Consider the following 12,898-nt stretch of genomic DNA (forward strand, 5'->3'; position numbering starts at 1 on the left):
CACGCACACACACCCACACACGTCAGCACTCCATCCCACTTCCCACCTCTGGCCCACTCCCCACTGCTTCTGAAGGACAGTCATCAGGCCACCCTCCCCCATTCTCCAGAGCTGGAGCCTCTCCCTCCTGCTCATCCCCCACCCCCAACACACACGCCTCTCAACCCTTATGCCCAAGCACCTCTTTCTGAGGCAAGTCTGGCTGAATTCCCAGGCCTCAGTCTTGCCTTTTGCAACCCTGCCTCCTCCTCTCCAGCCTGACTGAGGGGCGCTGCCCAGTCTCTGATAGCCAGAGAGAGACCACCATGCAACCTCAGGAGTCACACTGAAGCTCACAGCCTAGAAGACCCCCTTTTCATTACCTAATTTGTCTCCAGGGTCTTTCTTAAATCTAGGCCTGGGCAGCTGGCTCAAGAATGTTTGAGCTCTCCCACCTCCGTGTCCTGGTAGAAGCCATGTCCTAAGGGTGGACCAAAAGAACCCAAACTGCTACTTCCTTTGAGAAGATTTCCGTCTCCAAATTCTAGGGAATTCACTGTCTCCACCACTACACTAACATTTCTTGTACTGTCCTCTAACCCCTGGTGTGTTAGCTTCTGCTCAGTGTATGATTTGCCTCTTTGATGGATTGCTGTCTTAGCTCAGGCTACCATAACAAAATGTCCTAGACTGGGTGGCTTAAACAACGGAAATTTACTTCTCACAGTCTAGAGTCTGGAAAGTTCAAGATCAAGAGGGCCAGCAGATTCAGTGTCTGGTGAGAGCCTTCTTGGTTTGCTGTGTTCTCACATGGCAGAGTGGGAGCAAGCTCTGGTCTCTTCCTTTCCTTATAAGGACACTGATCTCATCATGGGCCCCAACCTTCATGACCTTCTCTAAACCTAATTTGCTCTCAAACTCCACCTCCAAGCACCGTCACACTGGGGATTAGGGCTTCAACATATGAATTTGAGGGGGGACACAAACATTCAGTCCACAGCAACTGTAAGCCTAGCATGGTGCTCTATGAACACTGAATGAAAAAATCAGTGGTTAAATAAAAGAATTATTGAATGGACGGTGAAATGAGTGAATGAATGAATAAATCAGTAGACTAATAAGGAGAGGCAGTAACAGGACTGGAATGGAGTGGCAGAAGGATCAAAATGCCCTAGAGGGGGTGGGGCTTGGGCCCAGGGAAGAGAGGAGCAGAGAAAGGAGACAGGCAGGAGATGGGGCAGACACCATGGCAGAATGGCAGGAGAGAGACAGATGCCATCTGATGTCGCAGTGTCTACATTAAAACCTGGAGCTTGGGCCTTTTACAGAGATTGTTCATTAGCATTTTAAAACTTTTTTTTTTATATAAGTGCCATTTGTCAAGGACATTGTGCATGTTGCTTTGACATGGCCAGTCTTGATGGCTGAGGGCTCTGCTCTGGCTTATCCCTCCCCCAGATGTGGGAAGAACAAGCTGGTCATATCGCCAGCACACCAGGTGCAGCCTCTGGGGAAGGGCCTGGGAGGGCCGGTGGACTTGAGGTGCCTCCTGAGAGCCCTTGGGCGAGGACGCGAAGTCCTCTCCGGGTCAGAGCCAAAGGGCTGCCGTCTCTCCTCCAAAGGCTCCCCTTCTCTGCCTTCTGCACCCACTCCCCACCCCTGGTTCCACACGGGCACGGCCTGCGCCTGTGGGGCCCCACAGGATCCAGAAGAGCTGCAGATGTCTGCGCGGATTTGCAGCTACGAATGAAAAGCCAAGATTTGTTTTGAATGGATTGTGGGTCTGGAGAGAAAGCCTGGGGATGCAAATCCACCATGAGTGGGATGCAGATGGGAAGCAGATGTGGGATGTGGGAAGTCCCTGCTCCGGCGTCTAAGGCCCGTCTTGGAGAACTCATCCCTCTCCCTGCACTGGGACCAACCCCAACAGTGGGAGCCTCAGCTCCCAGCAGAGCCTGCTCAGCTGTGGGTCCTCTCTCTCTCCATTTGCATTTCAGTCTTGCATTCCTATAGGATATGCCTGTTTTCCTGCCTCTCCTCTCCACTCCATGAGCTTCTCTCTCTCTCTCTCTCTCTCTCTCTCTGTCTCCCAGACCCTCTCTGTGTCTCTCACCCTGTCTCCATCTTCAGTCACTGCTGGTCTTACTCTGTCTCTTGCTCTCAGACGGTCTCTGCCTCCATGTCTGTGCTCTGTCTCTGGCTTTCACTCCCTCCCTCTTCCTGGCTGCTTACCAAGGCCAGTGCCCCTACCCTCCATGCTTGCATAAATCTGCCAATCAGCTCGAGCCCCTGGGGTGAGGGACAGGAAGAACAGGCTAAGGGCAGATGCCCCAGCTCCATGAAAGAAGGCGATTTTAAGCCAGAGAGGCCGGGGCAGGCCGAGGCCAAGAATTTCTCACTTACCCGTAGGGCTGGCTATTTAGTCTGGGTTGGGGGAGGGCAGGTGGCAACCAGCCTGGAGCTCCAGAGCCCGCAAGAGCAGCTCCCTTGCAGCCCCTCTCCAGTGTGAGGTCCCCTTCGGGGTGCTGGCTCTGTCTGCCTCCAAGCCCAGGGCGAGGCAGGACAGCTGAGCACCCTGCGGCACTGTCTTCCCCGAGGACACGGGCCCAGGTGAAGGGCAGGCAGGACCGGACCCGCTGTGTTTTGTATCCCCCATGGCTCTCCCGAGCGCTGGGAGCAGCCCTTCCCTTTCAACCCACTCGGGGCCTCAGTCTCCGAAGGCAAATGTGCTTTCTCTTTGGCTTGTGTTCAGTCTAAATACTTGATCCGACTGATATCGGCTCCACGTTCAGTGGTCTGATTTCCGCTTATGAATTTGTCCACGGCCCTCCGAGCTCTCAGGCAGGGCCTCCGGACCATTTGTGGCACATTCCCGAGGCCACTAGTGATCTCACACGTTAACTTTAAGTTCATGTACAGGCTGTGAACGCTCGACGACTTTGGGGGGCGGCTCTTGAGGGACGCGTGGAAAGCCATCCCAAGCAGGCTGCTGTCCTTCCCAGGAACCTGGAATTGTCTGGAGGGCAGTTTCTCAAAGGCTTCCTCGGCTGTGAGAGAGGATGCTGTCAGGAAACAGCTGGGGCCTGTCTCCCTGGCACTCTGCTCGGGGCTGCCTTCTCCTCCCAGCACCCAGGGGCGCCCCGTGGGCCCCAGCACTGGGCTGGCACGGAGTGGGCGTGACCACCGCACCGCACCACCAGGTGTGGACTCCAGAGGGAAACTACGCACGGAACACCTGCTCCGTGCTGACACTGTGCTGGGCAGTGCGTGCGCGGGGTGAGCCAACCACGTGAGGTGTCGCCGCTCGTGAAGGAAGCCAAGGGTGGTGAGACCAGGGGTGATGGTCAGGGAGGGCCTGGGGAGAGCACATGGCAGAGGGAGCAGGTCACAGCACCTGTCTCTGAGCTTCACCCATGACGTTGGGAGTGATGCCAAGGCTGTCTGAGGATTCAGTGACCGAATCGATGCCCGGGAACTAGAGGTAATACGGCCTGTGCCCCTAAAGCAGACGGGGCACAGATACAGCCAGCAGGGGCTATCGGGACTCTGCCCACGAATCTTCTGGTCTCTGTACCACTTCAGGACACCTGCCGGTGGCTATTTCCAGCTGTTAGAACCTGCTTTGGCCACCTGCATAGAGGTCAGGGGAGTGCCTGTGAAATTCTGCCCTCGGGCCCCAAGGGCAGCCCCCAACCGACAGGTCCGGGGTTGGGGTATAAACAGCTCCATCTCCTAAGCTCCCTGCACATGGAGCCACGTCTCCCTGTGGCCTCTTGCTTGATGTCACGTCCTTGTTTGGTCTCCTTCTCTTTCTAGTCCCGCCTGCCCCACTTCCTGCAGAGCTACTCTCTGGTCAAGGTCGGTTCTCAAAAGTTCCTAAGGAATCAGTGACAGTAGGTGCCTGACTCTGATTAGATCTGTGCTCCCTGTATTTGAACACACAAAGGTCAGGGCCATGGGAAGCTGGCAGGAGAGTCCCTGGCCTGTAGCTCTCAGCCCTCAACCCAAGAACCCGAGACACTGGTTTTGGGACTCTCTGTGTCCTCCCTCCAGGGACTCACACAAAGTGCCAAAAGATGGCATAAAATTCATATTTAATCATTATCATCTTTCTCTGTCTCTGGGAACCCCAAATGGTTAATCTGAAGTTAATCCTTTATTGTTCCTCTTCCTACATCCCGTCAGACGGGCGATGGCAGACCCACAGAGGGCAGAGACACATAGCAGCTGACAGGGGCACATCCAGATGCTGGTCCGGATTACTGTTCTAGACTTAAAATTAGCTAGCTTAAAATTTTTTTGTGACTTTTTTTATTATTTCAAATAAATACCCTCCTTCATAATCTGTATATTGAAGCCCTTGTTTCTCCTCTCCTACCTGAGTACTTCTCATCCTGGATGTGATAACCTTCAGACCCTGCACCTGTCACTGCATCAGCTGAATCCCCACACTGGGCAATGGGAACATTCTAGAAAGCCACTTCTAACTACATCAGCTACTATTACGTGGCATAAGTGTATTAGTGAGAAAACTGAATGTTTTCCCAACAGTAACTAAACGAATATCTGACAGTAAACCCAACTGAATGCACTCCCAACTCAAATTCCCTTAGTCACGCCCCTGGATGCCACAGCCACCTCCCCCTACCTGACAAGAAGGATGTGACAGAGAAGAAATCATGGCAGAGACAGTAAAAGTACTACGGTTTAAAAATCTTTTTTTTTTTTTTTTTAAGATTTTATTTATTTGACAGAGAGAGATACAGCGAGAGAGGGAACACAAGCAGGGGGAGTGGGAGAGGGAGAAGCAGGCTTCCCGCTGAGCGGGGAGCCCGATGCGGGGCTCGATCCCAGGACCCTGGGATCATGACCTGAGCCGAAGGCAGACGCTTAACAACTGAGCCACCCAGGCGCCCCATAAAAATCTTACTTTGGCAGATATTGTAAAATATATGATCTTGAAAAATATATATATGACCTTGGAAGGGGCTGATGCAAGCGAGGAGACCCAAGTGCACACCTTCCTAGCTTCTCAGGACGCCTGCCTCTGGGGGCTGGACTCACTGGGAGGCTCAGACACATCATATTTGAAGACCTGTGGGTGTTAGCCACATCCTGTGTGTGTGTGAGAGAGAGAAGGTGGCTCACTATTATTCTGGGCTCTCCTTTTCTTTGGGGTCCTTCAACCCCAAGTCCACCAGGCAAAGCCAAGGAGGGACAGCAGGTGATGCTTGTGGTCACGGCTCTAAGTGGATTTGCTCCTCAAGGTTGGACTTCACAGCAGGAGACATCAGATTCGTAAGCCCAATTGCTCTCCTTTTGCGTTTGCTTGGTTTAATTTACCCCTTTCATTTTTAAACCAAAGTTTCTTCCGAAAAAAGTTCCAGGCTTGTCTTTGCTGAATAAAGGGGCAAAGGGATTTAACAAGAGCCAGGTCAGTTGCAGGGGTCAGATCGCCCAAAGGGCAGGCATGGAGGGGATAGGAGCTTCGCCAATGCCAGAGCCCCATGTGAGCCAGAGGAAGTGGGAAAGGCAAAGCCAACATTCGTAAGAGGTTCTGTGATTTTACAAAACATCTTTTACAACCATTATCTTTGAGCTTCACACTCCCTCTGTGCGGTATGCTATGTAGCTGTTAGAATCAGTATTTTCTAGTTAAGAGACATTAAGCAATTTATCCAAGAGTATTCAACTAAGAAGGGGCAAGGTTAGGATTGGAACTCAGATCTTCCAAATTCAAAACTACAACAAAGCCAAAGATAGCTGTGCATATTTATTTGCCGTCGTTAATAAGAATATGATACCCACTTTTTTTTTTTAGGCTTCCTGTGTGTCAGACTGTGCAAGCATTTTTCATAAATTCTCTTATTTAATCCTCACCTGCTCTGACCTGAGCTGGGTCTGAAGGGCAAGGCGGTGGGAGGAACCGAGATGGGCAGCAGTCCTCCTGGAGTGCCCACCATAAACAAAGGCACAAAGGCGGGCATGACCTGGGCTTGTTCATTTCATGCCCGCGACCCAGTGTCTGTGGGGCTCTGGCCCAGTCAGGCGAGGGCCCTGTGATCTCTCACCAGCACACTCTTCTCTCCTACGGAGAGAGGACATGAAGTGGGCTCTGGTGAAGCTCGGGCTGCAGCAGCTGGAAACAACCCTCAGCCTGTCGCTACCCATCCGGTTGCTTCTCTGCAGACAGAGACCTGCCAGGGTGAGGTATGTCACTGGGGCTCCCAGCTTCGCAGCCAAGTGATGGGTTTGGTTCCCACCCCGCAGCTTTGAAGTTTAACGGTGCTCCTGGCAGCCCACAGGGCCTTGGCTGGCTCCTGCCCTTCAGCGCCTCTTCTTCCCCACCCGGGGCCTGGAGCCCTGGGCAAGTCTCTAAGTCGCCTCCCCCAGCTGATCTGGGTCGGAGAGGGGGGTGGAAAGTGTAAGCTCTGCCCCGGGAGGGCAGCAGAAGCCTCAGGAGGCACAGAACAGTGGGACAGGATGGAGAAGCGCCTGTCAGACTGGCTCCCTGTGGCCCCAGGAGTGAGAGGACCACACAATCTGTCTCGGGGTTGGAAGATGAGCAGAACACTAGCAACTCTCTTCCCAGCGTTCTCTGGATTTGACTCTCCTGTCCTCAAACTCCACCTCCTTCAAGCTCGTGGGAGATAAAGTGTCAGGACCAGCTTGACACCTAGACGCATCACTAGACATGCAACCTTGGGCAAGTTACTTCTCTGTGCCTCAGTTTCCTCATCTGTAATGTGGAAATAGTACCTGTCTTTACCTTGTAGATTGATGTGAAGATTAAATGAGTTAACACAGGCAGTTCCTTGAGCAGGGCATGGCGCAGGATTAGATGCTATCATTATTCTAAGAGTTCTGAGATTACTCCCTAAGGCTCCCCAGTATTTTCCCTTGGGGAGTTTCTGTCACTTAAAATGGACTGGCAGGGGCACCTGGGTGGCTCAGTGGGTTAAGCGTCTGACTCTTGGTTTTGGCTCGGGTCATGATCTCTCAGGGTCTTGAGACTGAGCCTCTGGTTGGGTATGCACTGAACACAGAGTCTCCTTGAGATTCTCTCTCCCTCTCCTTCTGTCCCTCCCCCGTGCTCTCTCTCTCTCTCAAATAAGTAAATAAATCTTAAAAAACATCAAATGGACTGACATTTCAGGGCAGGCACTAGGGAAAGTTCGATTTTGTCGCGGTGACACGTTCGAGGCTGCTGTGGCTGCTAGCTCTGGCTTGTCTCCTTTCCTGCCACCTCCAGGCCCCGGCTGGCCTCGCCTGCCTCTGCTTCAGCCTCCACGCAGCTGCGAGCTGGAGAAGGTTTACTACCTCATTAGCACTTCCTGACTGTTCACTGTGGGCATTAATCACTTCACTTTGCTCCCTCCGGAGTGACTCTGAGCTACCTTTGAAAAGCAGGCCCTCTGATGGCCCGAAGATGTCCCCAGCTGGTCCCAATTCCTGCCCTCCCTTTATCCAAAAAGTGAAACAACTTACTGGTTAGATTTGGGTGATATATATGTACATTAAAAAAAAAAAAAAAAAAGGTCAGATCCTTCATCCTTCTGCAGCACCTGAAATAAAACCTTTAAAGGACTTTTCCCAGAGCCTCCCACCTCCTCTTCTTCCCCATCCCACACCTGCAGACCTGCCCCTCGCCCTCACGCTCGCCACCGCGGTTTGGTACAGGAATCAGGGAGAAGGCAAGGGCCCAAATATGAAGCAGATGTTTGGGACGATGAGTGAGGTTGGGGTGGAGACAATAGGAAGGATGTGGACCTTGCTAGAACTGCTTGTTGCTCTGACCGGCTGCCAAGGCTGAGAAAAATAAAGGGACTGTTCCTGGTTAAATACCCGGGGTTACTCGTGCCAAACTTTCCTGGGCCTCAGTCCTCAGAGTCTCTGGCTCCGCTTCCAGAGTTCTCCATATCCTTGTGCCAACCACTATCTTGGCCCCTTTTACCCACCACGCCAAGCCCTTGAGCCCAGCCTGTGCCCCAAAAGCAGGACTGGAGTTGTGCTTTTTTTCATCCCTGTATAGCTAATCCACAATGGCATTTTTGGAGCCAAAACTCCAGATATGGCCTGACAAGAGTTTTAAAGCACTGCTTCCGGGTATGAGAGGCTGTCTGGAAGCCATGGTTTGGACGCCAAAACAATACAATTTTCAAGGTGTTCGGGGATCAAGTCAGAACTGTTGAAACCAGAACCACTGTGAAACTGGCAGATGCACGCACAGCTGCTGTACCCACACCCACCTCCAGACCTCCCCACCCACCTCCGGAGCCTGTCAGGATCCAACGACACGTCTACCTTGACTAGGATGGCAAGTGCCAGATCTATAGGAGAATACCCAAGTTTAGTCCTGGTGCTCTGAGTATTTGAGGAGACATAGGCTTGCATCATCATCAACAAAGTATCAGAGGAGGAATCCCTCCGGGAAAAGAAGACTGAAGGCTTTCCTAAAGGCAACGGCCATCCAGCTGTGATCCAGCTCAGAAGCTTCGGGGAATCAACGCTACAACTTGTCCAAACCCCAGAGAGGAACAGGCATCAGCTATAGCACCCTACAAAGAGATGAGGAAGGACTTCAATTTCCTGGGTGTGATTAACATCAAGGGAAATTGGAGTGAAGCTCAGTGTTTCCACCCATAATGGTCTCAACCAATCAATTTCATGGCTGTTCATGAAACTGATTTGCCTCTTCATGCCTCTGGACTCACTGGAAATGGAGTTACTTTCTTTCCTTGGCCACCTCTGTACGAACCCTTCTGATGGCCGCTAGTGTTGGAGGTACCTCTCTCTCCCTACTCAGGATTTTAATTTCATTCACTGAGCTGCAGGCTACTGGCCAGTCCTCTCACTGCCAAAGTCAACACTTCAGGTCTGCTTTGTCTGGAAGAGGAGGTTAAGGGGAGAGTGGGTCCTGAGATCGCAGAGGTCCCTTTCCCAGCCTTTCCTAGGACCTGCTCAGATGATGGCCTATTTATGGGACAGTGGGGGTCTCCTGGTTTGGAATCCATCTTTGCAAAGGTTCTTGCTTCTCTGAAAATAAATTCCCTCCCTTTGTATACATGTTAGGAGCTAGACAAATTTCACTTGCAGCCATTAGTCCTGTACTATGGAAAGTCTCCAAGTGCATAAACAGAAATGATCCCCCCCGCCCAATTAAACAAGAATGAGAGAAACTATGGGGATGGGTGGCAATGGGTTTGGGTGCTCAAGCATTGGGGGAAGGAAACAAAGGGAACTGGATTTTTCATATGTCTGTCTCCCCATACAGGACTGTGCTGTTCAGAGGCAGGGATCACATTCTGTCTCGTGTGTCCCTAGCTTGCAGCACAATGCCTCCCTGATACATGGGAAAAGTCTGCTAACGTGTGGAGGTGCGAAGAACAAAAGGGAAAAGGGAGGCCACAAACCCAGTGATGGAAGAGAAATATCAGATTTCGGTGTTTGGTTTTTTTGGTGGTGGTTGTGGCAGGGGAGGTACATTTATAGGAAATGAAATGACAACTTAGAGCAGGATTAGACCTAGAGCTTATGAGATCTAGCACAAAATGATGACACACACACAATCTTCCTCTTACACAATAATACAACATTTTGTTTTCAACAGAACATAAAAGCCATCAAAGCCTCTCTAGCTGGCTTGCAAATACTCTGATATCCCCGACTCTGTTAATAGGCAAACAGAGGAATGTCCTGGCAATTCCTTCGAGTGGGAGTTCTGAGGAGAGAGGGAACATTGCTGGTCTGTAGGAGGAGGATGGGAAGATTCCGAAAGATTCCTTCATGTGCAAAATCCATAATGCAGGTGACGTGGGGGGTTGTAGAAATGGGGACCTCATCCCAGAGAGGTACAGGACCCCCACCCTAGGGAAGATGCTATGTTGAATAATTCCAACAGAAGCAGTCTTGTGTGAGGGGTAGGTCTCCCTTTAACTGGCATTCTTGAAAATGTCTGCTTCCTCAGTGAGATAACCACCAGGAATTTGGCCTTTACCAAATGGTGCTGTGTTTCATGTAAGGAAAGTTTAAAGACAAAAGATTTATTTAAATGAGCCTTTTTTCTGCAGAGTTAGTTACCAGAGATAAGCATCAGGGTATTGTGTGGCGTGTCTGACCTCATTCTAAATGATTTCATTTGCGTGAGACCTGTGGTTTTCCTACCAAAGTGGGGACATTAAAATTTCAGGATTTTGTTTTTCCCCTCAGTTATATCCTCAAGAATTTCTTGTATTCTTTAGGCAGGTTCATTTAAACTTGGAAGTCACTTCACTCAAGCCATTAGTTGGTATTTTGTGGAACTTTCTACATTGAAAAGATTTTAAAGCCACTATCAAAAGTTACCTTCCTTTCTTTTTCTTTCTTTTCTTTCTTTCCTTTCTTTCTTTCTTTTTCTTTCTTTTCTCTTTCTCTTCTTTCTCTCTTTCTTTTTTAAAGTGGGCAACCCCATGCTCTATCAACTGAGCCAGCCAGGCATTCCCCGCAACAGTTATATTTCTTGGAGTAGGGCCTTCTCCCTCCTGTAAATCCCAAATCCTCAAGTGACTGACAGGTGTAAGACAGGGTGTAAAATGCTCATCTGTCACACAGTGTCACCAAACAAACGTAAGGCAGAATCAGTGAGCACTGGTGGCCCAGTACCTGGGCTGTTCCTTAGTCTAGGCTAATTTGCCTGAGCCAAACAGCAATGTGAAGAGTTTGGGTCTTGACATGAAACAGACCTGTGTTCAAGTATGGCTCTGCCACTTACCGGCTAAGGAACCTCTGCAGTTACTTATCCTGAGTCTATTGTGTCTTGTGCGGAACGGAGAAAACAAGGCCTACTTTGCAGGGTCACTGCATTGTAAGGTAATATTTATTAAAGCTCCTAGCATAAGGGAGGAACTAAAAAAAAAAAATGGCAGCTACTATCATGATTTAGGAATTAGAGGAGCTAAGGGAAGTCAAGAGTATTAGCTTGCTTCTCACTGGGTTGTCTATGCCACATAAGTTGGAGATACAGTCCCCTCACAGACCTCCTTTGGCCTTTAGAGGGTCATAAGAAGGAAGGAGAGGAGGTCTCTTCTGACCTGGGGCCTTTTCACAGGTGTTTGGGCTAGATGTCTTGAATACCCATTCTCTCTGGCCTGCCTGAACATGGCAAGCAGGGACAAGAGCCAAGCCACTATCCCATACCAGTCATCCACTCTAGCATCCTCCACTGCCCCTAGATCCATACAGCCTCCTGCCATGGAAATTTCCAGGGCCCTAAGCCATGGTCAATATGATAACACACATACTATATATAGGAAAACCTTCCAAGAGCTCTAAGCTATGAGTCAGTTTTCTTATTTAGTTAATTACATCATTTCACAGGTCAGGAAACTAAATATTGAAAGAAGACTGTCCTGCCCAAAGTTGAACCATGGAGTTAAAAATAAAACAGAAATGTTCAGACTCATCAATTCATGGCTCTTTGTCCTTTGAGAGCCCCATTCTGCGCACTTGATGCAAACGTGTCTAAGAACATCTTCTTTGAGAACAGGCCAAATGACAGATGCTTCTGCTGCAGGGGAGGCTACAGGCCCAGGGGCTCTGGCGTCAGGGACATAGCAAGCAAGTTAGGATGGGCCACCTGGTCAAGGACACTATGATGTTATCTCCTCACCTAGCTCCTTGACTAGTCCAAGACTTACTTCTTCCTAGAGTCATCCCTAAGAGATGAAGTCCTAAGACCTTGCTCACTCAGAAAGTTGCCTGCTTTGCCAGCTGACCCTGGTCAAAAGGCATTCATGGTCACCGAAGATTACGAAGACCATGTTGGTCTATTAATTGGGTAGCAAGCACACCCAAAGGCTTCATCCTGGATGCAGTATTCATCCATCGTTTCCCTGAAGGCAGGCAACAAAGGGAACTAGAAGGGGAGCCCCACAATGTTCTTGTAAGGTGACAGCTATCATGGTTCTGTGATGTGTTTGATCCCTGCTCCACGACGTGCTACCTTGTGTTGAAGAAGCTGCAGCAGCTGGTGGGTTCTACTGACAGCCTGGACAACTTTACCAAAGTTCCTTCTGATGCCCTATCAAAAACCTACAACTATCATTCCTCTGCCATCTGGAAAGAGACTGTGTCCTCCACATCTTCTTACCAGGAATTTATGGACCATCTTGTAAAGACCACACCTGAGCCAGGTCCCTGCTTTGGCTACCACCGTATGTTCTTATAGGAGCAGAATTCAAGTGAACTGAACTTGGGGTAGGGGGCGGAGAATATTCACAGCAAGGCACAGCAAGCTCTAGGAGGCACCTCTCTATCGCTCACAAACCCAAATCATCACAGTACCCCCTGTGGATTTCTAAATCCACCCCCTGTGCACACCAACCCAAAACAACAAAGCTCTCGGGTAACTTTGGAATGGCATTGTTAGATGCTGCACAGACTCAGTCCTCTAACTCAGAAATATTAGCCCGTTTCACAACTTTTGAGACAATTTAGCGTGGACTCATTTTCAATACCACACTTACACGATACTCGAGAACCTGCCGCTGAGCACCAAAGAGAATCACGATCATGTTAGACCAGCCCCCTAAACATGTTCAGGGTATAAAAGCAAAGCAGTATTCAATTTAGAATACCTGTGGGAAAGTCTTTGCAGAGAGACCTTATTGTCTTTGAATATGATTCATCAGATTCAGCATCAAGAATCTAAACTAGATCCTTATGGCACAATGATCTCAAACTTCTCTTTAAACTAATTGTGATGTGTAGTTAATTACAATAGAGAAATTGACCTTGGTTAGTATCTTATCAAGAGATCACACGGCCTCTTATTTTTCCCCTCCCCACTGTGACTTTTAGGACAGACTGTTTAAAAAGGGAATCGGTGCAACAATGACCATAAAAATCAAGATAATAGTTACCTCTGGAGGGGTGGGATGAG

At 49.7% G+C, this 12,898-nt stretch overlaps 1 protein-coding gene across 2 annotated transcripts in view; it reads right to left on the reverse strand.

The window, feature by feature from the left end:
* Positions 1–12,898, reverse strand: part of AREL1 (apoptosis resistant E3 ubiquitin protein ligase 1) — a 68,228-nt gene that overhangs the window by 11,215 nt on the left and 44,115 nt on the right. The window contains exon 21 of one of the 2 annotated variants that reach the window (XR_010405270.1): positions 3,813–8,537. The exons of the other annotated variant lie outside the window; for it this stretch is intronic. The gene's annotated coding sequence lies outside the window, so the exon portion shown is untranslated. Of the gene's footprint in view, positions 1–3,812; positions 8,538–12,898 lie in introns of those variants that run through there. 2 annotated transcript variants of the gene reach the window in all.

Source organism: Mirounga angustirostris, unplaced genomic scaffold (assembly GCF_029215605.1).
Source record: "Mirounga angustirostris isolate CCGP_5_RB_7025 unplaced genomic scaffold, mMirAng1.0.hap1 SCAF_9, whole genome shotgun sequence".
Taxonomy (NCBI): domain Eukaryota; kingdom Metazoa; phylum Chordata; class Mammalia; order Carnivora; family Phocidae; genus Mirounga; species Mirounga angustirostris.